The sequence below is a fragment of the Suncus etruscus genome, chromosome 6 (assembly GCF_024139225.1).
Source record: "Suncus etruscus isolate mSunEtr1 chromosome 6, mSunEtr1.pri.cur, whole genome shotgun sequence".
Classification (NCBI taxonomy): domain Eukaryota; kingdom Metazoa; phylum Chordata; class Mammalia; order Eulipotyphla; family Soricidae; genus Suncus; species Suncus etruscus.
In genome coordinates, this window is record NC_064853.1 from 54,899,371 (window position 1) to 54,910,212 (window position 10,842).

A 10,842-nucleotide genomic window follows, 5' to 3' on the forward strand; every position below is an offset into this window, starting at 1 on the left:
ATTGGTGAAAAAAACAACAGGAATGTCCTCTGAGCCTCTGAGCACTGACTGAGGTGCATACAGAGACTGCACTAGGAACAGAAAGTCCTGGCTTGTTTCCCCCTTGCTTGTGGCCTTGAGCAAGTCATTTGCCCACTCTAGCCTATGTTTCTGCTGGTCTCCCCAAGGCCTCTGAGGATGAGAAGAGAGAGACAAAGGCTTTGAGGAAGTTGTTGACACAGTGTGAGGCAGATGCTACTTTAGGGGGGTACCCCAACAGTAGCAGAAGGGAAAAAGGGAGCCCAGTCACATTGTCCCCAGACCCAGACCCAAATCCACCCAGAAACACCACCCTCACCCTGGCCTGGCCCCACCTCAAACCAACATGGCCAGCCACAGTCCTTGCCATTCCCCATGGCCTTGACTGCATGATCACACAGAGACACATATTCTCACCATCACACTTAGGTTCACACACACTTTGCACATCCACACACAAACATACTCAGGTACAGACAACTACACATTATATCCACTCACATATACGCACACATTTACATAGACACACACAAGGACACATGCAGCTCAAACATTTATATACAGATATTCAGGTACACTTATCACATGCTTATACCTAGTCACATACACCCAGTTGTACACTTATACAGACACATGAATACATGAATACATTCACAGACATGATCACACAAGCTTATGCTTGGACACTTGCACACATTCATACACTCACACGCCATTCATACATTAACACACACTCTGGCACGCATACACACTCTGAAACATATAAACACCTGCTCACACACTCTATCTATCTATCTATCTATCTATCTATCTATCTATCTATCTATCTATCTCACAGAGAATTTTGTTCTCCAAAGTAGGCCTGTGTCTTGCCCCCTCTGTGTGTCTCCTCACTGGTCAGAGAAAAACATGTTCTGGAAGCTCCATGTTGGGAACTCAAGAAAGTCTTAGGATGAGTCTGGCCCCTCCCTTAGTCAATCCTGTCAATTCACCAGCTCTTGCCATCAAAGGAATGTGGAATTGGGCAAGACCAAGTGTCTAGTCTCAATGTCAGGGTTAAATCCTATGCACCATATGGTCCCCCAAACACCACCAACAGCAGCTCAGCTCCTAAGCACTAAGCTTGGAGAAGCTCCTAAGCACTGCAGAGTGTAGCCCCAAATCCCAAACTAACAGAACAACAAGGCTTAGAATAACAGCAGTGAGTAGTCCACATGAGGACTGGATGCTTGCAATGAACAGGGTCTCTCAGGTGCTCCGTGAGTCACTCCACTTGCTCTCCAGGAAATAGGCTCCATTTTCCCAGAATTCACAGAGCACGTCTAAAGTAGAAGAAACGCAAGATGTGGGCCGGGAAGGTGGCGCTACAGGTTAGGTGTCTGCCTTGCAAGCGGATGGACCTCGGTTCAATCCCCCGGTGTCCCATATGGTCCCCCCAAGCCAGGGGCGATTTCTGAGCGCATAGCCAGGAGTAACCCCTGAGCTTCAAACGGGTGTGGCCCAAAAACCAAAAAAAAAAAAAAAAAAAAAAAGAAACGCAAGATGTAATTGTCTCAGTTGTCTGGCCTATAAGGTGGGCATGGGTGCCATATATATCTTTTAAGCCCATCAGAAGGAACAGGGAGACCTGGGATTGTCCAGACCTGGCACTGGACAGGCACCCTCAGGCTGGCTAGCCCCTCATCTTCATCACTTCATGGCTACTGGAGGCCACTGTGTGGTCTCTCTAGGCTTGGGTTTAGAAGGAAGTTCACTAAACTTAAGCACCTCTCTGACTCAAAAATGTTTCCTGCATTGTCTTCTGGGCTTGTTATACTTGCATGGGGCTTGAGTCTATGCTCCTATTTTACAGGTAAGCAACTAGTAACTCCTCAAGATTACTCAGTCAAGCACAGAGACCCCAGGACAATTAAGTTTCTAAGACCTCTAAGCTAGTCAGGAAATCAAAGTGGTATTGAGAAAACCCAGAATGTGGCCAAATGCAAAACCAAAACAAAACAAAACACCTCAGCTCTCTTTCTAATTGATTAAATATCTTGATATCAAACTTGAATCATAAGGTACATAGAGGAAAACATAAACAATACCCTCCATGACATTGAAGCTAGAAGCATCTTTAAGAATGAAATGCCACTGACCTAGCAAGTGGAGACAAAGATAAACAAATGGAAGTACATTAAACTGAGAAGTTTCTGCACCTCAAAGGAAATGAAGACTAGAATACTAAGATAGACCACAGACTGGGGAAGTTATTTGCCCACCACTCATCTGACAAAGGTTTTATATCCAAGATCAATAAAGCACTGGTAGAACTCTACAAGAAAATATAAATCCAAACTTTTTCCATAAAATGGGAAGAAGAGATAACAAGCGCTTCCTTAAAGAAGAAATACAAATGATCTTAAGGCATATGAATAAAGTCTCTCTATCACTAGTCACCAGGGAAATGCAAAGCAAAGCAAGTAGATATCACACCACAGTAAGTGTCATTTATCAAAAAAAAAAAAAACAACCAGTGCTGGCATGAATGTGGAAATAAAAGTACCCTTTTTTTGTTAGGAATGTCGACTGGTTCAGCCTTTTTGGAAGACAATAAATATGGGAATTCCTCAAAAAAAAAAAAACAAAAAACTAGGAATTGAGCTTCCATATGACCCAGCAATTCCACTCCTGGGAAATACCACGGGCCAAAAGCACAAAGCGGAAAAGACATCTGTACTCCTATGCTTGTTGCAGCACTGTTCACCATAGCCAGAAACTGGAAATAACCCAAATGCTCATGAATAGATGACTGAATAAAGAAACGATGGCACATCTACACAATGGAATATTCATTGGCCATAATAAAAGATAAAGTCATAAAACTTGCTGCAACATGATTGTATCTGGAGAGTATCGTGTTGAGTAAAATCAGAGGGAGAGGAACAGATTCAGAATGATCTCTCTCATATAGGGGATATGAATAAACATTTTTGGGGAATACCAAATGTCCAGTGGCAACAGAAACAAAGATTAGGAGAACTGGCCTTCAGTACAAAGCTTGTCACTGGGGTGGGAGTGGGGTGAGAACAAGTTAGGAAAGGAACACTAGGACAATGGGAGAGGGGGAAAGTGTCTGGCACAAAGGAACAGGAGCAGGAGGGGAACAGAAGTCTTTGGTGGAGGGTGGCAGACACTGATTAAGGTATTAGAATGCCTAACACTCAATCATAAATATCTTTGTGACTCATAATTCGTGGTGATTCAATAAAAACAAGTAAACAATTTAAAAAGAAACCCAGTACCAGTTAAGAAGAGGGCTTTCCCCCTATGCTACCTCTTTTTGGGGCAGCAGAACAAGCCTAAATGCTAGTGAAGGAGTCACACTGCATTGAGGATGGGATCCCGGGTTGCTGGGGAAGTTTCTCCCACTGTGTCTCAGACAGAACTTGGCAATTCTGTGCTTCTATGCTCTTTCCTTCCTACACTACACGCATCTGGGAGACTAGAGGTCACTGGCCTAACTGCCCCGTCCCCTGGACCACTTCCTTAGAAGATTAAGGGGACTGGGTCTCCTTAATGTCTGTCCCCCATCAATGCTAGAGTAGCTTCCTGTTTACAGGAATGGGTGCTGGTTGCTATGGTGACAGCAGGAGGTGCCCCTCCAGGTGGCTGATACCAGTCTGGGCCCCTCCCTGGGACTGCCCCTATCGCTGCAGCTGCTTCTCAGCAGCTGGGCTGGCACCACCATCTGGTCTGCAATCAAAGGAGCCCGAAAGCAGGAACCTGGGCAAGGCACCTCTTATCACCCCCTGGCCCACAAACTTTCCTGACTCAGAGCAATGAAAGCCCAGTGGGGATGGGGGTCAGGCTGGAGGGCGTGGGAACAGACTGAGGGCTTGGGAGTGGCAGGAGGGGTTTGACAGAGTCAGGAGCAAGGCCTGAGCTGAAACAAGCACTTGTCCCCAATCCTGACCCTGGCCTGTTCCCATAGTGAGTGCCATGGCCCACCATGCTCTTGCCTGGGCCCTGATCTCTTTGACACAGTAATGGCTGTGCAGATGTGGGTATGCTGGGGCCACAGGGATCCTCACTGTCACACTAGAGGTGTGGGTGCCATGAAGGGCACTTCTCACTTCATGCACTTGGGAATGTGAGATGTGGTCCCTCTGACCCCCTCCCACTTAAACACTGACCTTCAAGGAGGTGAAGAAATCATCCCAATAATACCACTGAGAATAAGTGGACTGTGAGTGGTGCTTCTTTCTGTTATATTTGGATGATGCCATCACATTTCAGATGCACCCCCAGTTCTATCTTCTGTGCACAGCCTCTTTATAATCATCCACTGGATTCTTCTTTATTCAGAAAATGATAATGACTCTTTTGGGGGGGTCACATTGATGATGTTCAGGGGTTAGTCCTGGCTCTGAACTCAGAAAAGCGCTCCTGGCTTGGGGGACCAAATGGGACGCTGGGGGATTGGACCGCAATCCATCCTAGACTAGTGCATGCAAGGCAGACTCCTTACTTCTTGTGCCACCATTCCAGCCCCTAATAATGACTCTTTAAAGTTCTCTTATTAGTGAAGATTATAGTAACTAGCTAGTGCTGAGCCAGGGCTCCGAAATCAGTGATAGTCCTGGGAAACCAGAGTCCTGAAAGGAAAGAAGACATGGAGACCCAGAGAGAGGCAGAAGCACCCCAGCATCACACAGTTGTTGATGTCAGAGCCAAATCTCCTGGCCTATGGTGATCCTTCATAGCCCAACCTGAAAGATAGATGTTGCAGAAGGGACCCCCCAAAAGACCAAGGGGCCCCAATTCTATCCCAGGATGGGGAACATAGAGGTATCTAGGAAAGCAGCAGAGAGAGCAGGCCAGAGGCAGGGTTGTGGTAGAAGGGATGAAGAGGAGGCTCAGAAAGTACCTCATGTCTTTTAACTCCTGCTCCCCACTGGGACCCCCAAGAAGCATAGGAGTGGGGAACTGGAGATACATTTCCCAATCCTTTCTCTGGGTGATGGTGGTAACAAAGGGGAAAATAAGAGGTTCCACACTTAGAAGCGCCCAGTTTTGACCCCTAGGAGGCCTTTGCTGAAGCTTTTCCCATTTCCACATCTGAATAATGCCTTTCTTTTTTTTTTTTTTTTTTTTTTTTTTTTGGTTTTTTGGGCCACACCCGTTTGACGCTCAGGGGTTACTCCTGGCTATGTGCTCAGAAATCGCCCCTGGCTTGGGGGGACCATATGGGACGCCGGGGGATCGAACCTCGGTCCGTTCCTTGGTAGCACTTACAAGGCAGACACCTTATCTCCAGCGCCACCTTCCCGGCCCCTGAATAATGCCTTTCTACAGGTGGCCAAACTGGCACTTATCAATGCCCATCCTCAGCCTTCCCCACTTTATCTCCTTCTTCCCCACTCTTCCTCCACAGTCTGCACAGAGGAGACTGGGTATGCTCCCAGAACTTGATAACCATGTCTTTGCTGCCCAGTTTCGAGCACCAAACCTGGAATGTGATGCAGATGTCATTGATCTGTATTCAGAATCATGTTCATGGAAATGTGACAGATGCAAAGGGGCAATAAGCCAATCCTCATGCCTGTCCAGATTCTCTCCAGATAAAACAACTCCAGTTCCCATGCTATTTCCATATTGTAATTTTCAAAGCCTACACCTCCAGTAGAGGAATAAATGAGTGAGTGAGTGGAACTTCATCCTGTATTAAGTTCCTCTCTGGCTAGGGAGTTTCTCTTCCTTTCCCTTCCGCTTTCCAATAAACCTTTCTATTTTGAAAAGAAAAGTGAGTGAGCAAATGAATTCTCAAGTGCATTAGTAAGAGAATGGGTTAGTGAATTCACAAGTTATTAAGCTGGAATAGTAATTAGAGGTGGTTTTTTTTTGGTTTAGAGAAGCAAAGCACAATGATGAGGGAGAGGGGAAAGAAGGAACAGAGGAAAGAAGAGAGAAGAGAAGGTTATAAAAGACTAAACCCCTTCAGGAGGAGGATAAACTCTTCATTACTAACAGTGGGTCAGTGAATAGCCTCCAATGAATGCACAAGAACCCTGAGATGCCCAGAACACAGGCTCTATAAGGTTGGCCAGCTGGAGCTCATGGGTCAAAGTTAACCCAACCCCATCTTGGGGAATAAAGTTTTATTCACATTCCTCTTGCACAATCTGTGGGACTCTGATTGGTAGTTCAGGCTAGTGTGCAGGCTAGTGTTCTTCAGAGAAGTTCCCTAGTCTCTGCATAGCTCAACACTATGGAACCTAAATAAGTATCTCTCTTGGGACCCTCCTAACATATAAGGGAATCTTTAAGCTCTTAAGGCTCCCAGATCTCGCTTGCACACTACAGGGAAGCCCTGAACATGTCTCCGAGCAGCCCTCTAGTCCCAGGGAAGCCTAGCCTTCACTTCAAGTTCTTCCTTCTGCAGAGAGGACAAGTTTACTCCCCAGCTGAATCTCTTTCTTAATCCAGGAGCTAATACATCACCAAGTCCAGAACGGACCGTCTGCTAAGACCTTGCCTTCACTCACCTTACTAAATCCATGCAAGGGCCTGAACCACCATTCCTTTTGTATGCTCTCAGGCCTGATATGGAAGCCAGCTAGGTTGAGGAGAGAGCTCCTGCTTTCTCCTGCGGGCTTGAAGCCCACACATTTACTTTGTTTGCTTTTGTCTTCAGCCTCATGAATGATTTCCACCAAATAATTGGAGGGAAACTGGCTTCTTTCTGGAGTCTGAGCCCTGAGAAGCAGAGCTTGTCCTCAATTGATCCCCTTTATAGATCACACACAAGTTGTCCACTTTCTACTTCATGGCACCTGCTACCTCATTGGAACTTTCTAGAACCATTGAGAAGCATGCACACCTCAGAGTGGGATCCTCTGTATACATTTCCACCATTCTCCACTGATGTCCAGCTGTTCTATGGAGAAGCCTGGGCATGAACGGGAACCCAAATATAAGTTTCCTGGGTGGTCATGATCTTGGTGAGGCAGAGGGAAATGCTGAAACCTCACCAGATTCTCAAGGCCTTTCCCTACCATCCTCCTCCACACCATTCCACAGACAGAAAGACTGACCAATTATGCTGGGACCCAGGATTTCCACTCACTATTGGGGGCACCCAAAGGATGGCTGTGAAGAGGCCAGCTGAGGTTCAAAGGAGGCCTGAGGCCCTCAATCAGCAGGATGAAGGCAGACCTACCAGGAAGGAGAGAACATGGACAAAGCTATGGAATCTGAGAGGCATCCAGTCACATTGGGATCTGCATTATTTCACTCTTTTTTCTGGAGCCTCCTTCTGGGACCAGGTTAGGTAGGAGGAGGTGAGAAGATAGTGAGAGAAGTCGAGAAAGCATAGTAGGCAGGAACAACAACTATGACATTAGATAACTGGTGCAGACCTAGTCTAGACACTTTCTCAGGGAGCCCTACTTCTCCCCTTGTTCTGTTGGGCTCATAATACTGTGCTCCCAGCTCCCCAGTCTGGGAGGTAAAGTAAGGTCTTGGTCAAAGAACAGGTCTAAGTGATGCACAACTTCCCCATGCAGCTCCTCTTTGCTCAGAAACTGGAGCCAACTCTAGAGCTGTAGGGAGATGGTCTGTTTCTAGGTTGCAGGCACAAAACCCCCACCCTCGCCATTGCCACCCAGCGAGGCTTGAGAAGGGCCCACACTGCCGTGGGAGCCTACCTGGCCTGCATCTGCCCCTGTGGCGTCACCTGCACACATTAATGAAAAACTCACGGCACGAAGCAGAACCAGACCAGATCAGGAAATTGCAAAGTCGCGGGCGCCTTACCTCAGCCCGGCTGCACACTCTCTGCTTTTATAGCCCCACGTGTAATAACATAAAAGAATAATTTATTAAAGTATCACTTTAAGTGGGGATGGCAGGCTGGGAGCCTGTGCCCAGGAGGCCTGAGTGCCATATTGACCGGAGATGCCAAGGGAAGTGCCTGCCCACCTGCCAGTCACAGCTCACTGCACATCACTAAGGGCTCAGGTCATGTCCAGGAGCTGGAGAAAAGGATGGTCTGGCCAGACTGAGTGGCTTGGTACTGTGTGCCCTCAAACAGTCAGCTGTCCTCTCTGAGCTCCCCTGTCCTCCTCTGGAAATGGGAGCAATGGCTAAGAGGGCCTAAGCGTCCCCTGACTAGCACCATGCTCAAATGGCTCCTCCCAGCAGGAGAGGCTTCCAGGCACTGAGCCGTGCCAGGAAATGGCCCTGGGATCGCCTCATTAAACACGGAGGGTATTTACACTGGGAGAAACAAATATTTATCTCTGGACCCAGAAGGAAGAAGGCCTTCAGAACCCCAGTCTGCTATCTGGCTCAGGCCTGCTTGGGGGAAGGGATCATTGAGGGAGGAGGAGAAAGAATTTGAGAGGGAATGTTAGGGGACAACCCAGTTCTGCCACCCCCTCAGCCCTGGGACCCTCCAGCATGGCGCTCCCACTGGATATTTGTGTCCTCCCAGAAAATAGCACTGAGACACTTGGTCTAGCCTGGCTAGTGGCTGCAGATAGGGCATGAAGCCCCTGCTCTCTCATCCACTGCCAGGCACTGTCTGAGCTCAGCATTGTGCAGGGAAGGGGACCAATAGCAGCAGGAATAAGGCAGGCCACACAAGGTGCCAACCAGCTCTCTAAGAAACAGACTGCATCAGGCATACAGGGTTAGAGCAACGGGGTCAGGGAGATAATTCAAATAGTTTCTGTATGCAGGGGGCTTGGGCTTGATCCCCAGCAACACAGAGTCCCCCAAAGCACTGCCAGAGTGACCCCCAGCCCAACCCCCAGAAGGTAACACTTTAGAATCCAGTGTAAGAACCTCAGGAGGACCCAGAGTCAGTTACTATTTCCTGCTTGGACCTGATTGCCCGTTTGAGAAAATCTAGTACTATTCGGCAGCACATATACTAAAATTGGAACGATACAGAGAAGATTAGCATGGTCCCTGTGCAAGGATGAGAAAATCTAGAATCCAGCTAATGCTTGCCACCCTACACATATGCCTGCCCCAGCCGAGGTCTCCAGTGTCCTGCCTCTTCATGGCAGCTGCCATGCTCTCATGCTATAGAAGGAAGAGGACATCCCATCAGAAAAGGAATAAAGTAGGAGAATGAGCCACACTGGAGATAGAGGAGGTGGTCAGCCATAGGAAGAACTTGCTGAGAGCAGAAAAACTGTTCCAGCATCCCCTGGGAGCAGCTGCAAAGGCCCTGACCTCGAAGTTCTGCTGTGAGGGCCTGTCAGGTCTTGGTGAAGCTGAGCCAGGGCCAGCCCACAGGATCACGCAGAGTTGCACACCCCAGACCACAGGCCAGCTGTTGGGTGACTAGGTTGGACAGGTGGGACTGAAGCCAGGCTGTCCCTGAGGTCCCTAGGCTATAACCCGAAGAGCTGTTGAAAGAGGTGGTGCTGGCTGACACAATTCCAGGGCACCCCTTCCCAAAGATCAGGTCCCTGCAGAGAACTTGGCAGTTTCATCCTCCACCCAAGCTCAAATGTGGCAGCAATACCCATCAGTGGAGGGACTGAAGCAGGGACAGCTGGGCCCCAGGTCAGGGAAGGTACCAAGGTCTCCCAAGGTACCTTGGTGTAATGGGGAATGGGAAACAGAATCAAATGTTTTTAGGGGTGAGAGTAGTCCACCAGAATTGATACTATACCCAGGGACTGGCAACAGCTTGACTTACTGAGCACAGAGATGAGCTATTGCACCCAAGGCTGCCCAGCAGAGGTGGATCCTTCTTCCAGCACCATCCTAATGCCAGTCCTGGTATGGGGTTCAGTGTGGTGGGTAGCTGGGATATTCCAGAGCACAGAGTAGCAGGGATAGTGGTGGAGTGGAGAACAGATCTCACAAGCTCAGAGAAGATTCTTCTGAGGGAGAGGACTTAAGCTGGACTCACCCGTTATGGAATGTCCAGCTCAGCTTGGGCCCCTGTCCGTAGCCCTCCCTCAAAGACTCCTCACAGCTCACACAGAGATGTGTGAAGGGATGCCGGGTACTTTCAGTGTAGTAGCTAAAAGCACAGACAGAGGGAGGAGAAAGACCCTCTCCCACCTCCCTGCTTTGCTCAACGCAATCCCTGCCTAGGCTTCCCTCCTCCCTCTGCACCTCAGGGAAACCTTGCTCCTCTTGTTAGGCTGGCTCCTGTTCATCTCAGTTCTCAGTGATAGGGCACTTCCTCCCAATTCAGGCACCAGGAAACAGGCTTCCTGGGCCATATGGCCTCCAGTCAGTTTGGTTCTCAGGGCTGATGCCTGGCTCTGCATTCAGGGCTCACTCCTGTTGATACATAGGGGACGATAGCATTACCAGGGATCAAATAAGAGAATTTATTACCCTTACAATGGCACCTACATTGCCCTGAGGAATGGAGGTGACTTTAAAAGGTCCTGATTCCTCAATGGTCCAAGGACCTTAGAGCAAGTTGGGTTATACCCAGTGGTCTTACCAAAGTTGGCCTCTTTGCACCAGGCTGCCTCACACAACATGTCTTCTATGTTGCTCAGCAGACAAGTTTCCATCTTGGCTGTGATGTATCAGAGTATGTCATTAGAGAACCAGAGTATTAGAGTCCCATAGTATGTCATTAGAATGAGGCTGGCACTTATATCCCTCTATGCTTGGACCTGAAGTGAGTCCACTTAGTCTTCTTAATGGCTCTATAAATGTCTTTCCTGCTGCCATCCCCAAAGATGAGGGTCTAAGTGACAGTGAGCACTACCTGGCATTTGAAACTAATCCACCAATCTTTGCTCTTGTCTTAAGGGGGTGATCCAAGGCCAACACTGACTAAGAACCAATTCTTTTCTC

At 48.2% G+C, this 10,842-nt stretch overlaps 1 pseudogene; it reads left to right on the forward strand.

Annotated features, from left to right (window-relative positions):
- Window positions 1–8,913: 8,913 nt before the first annotated feature.
- On the forward strand, window positions 8,914–9,013 carry LOC126012321 (uncharacterized; annotated as a pseudogene).
- Window positions 9,014–10,842: the final 1,829 nt, after the last annotated feature.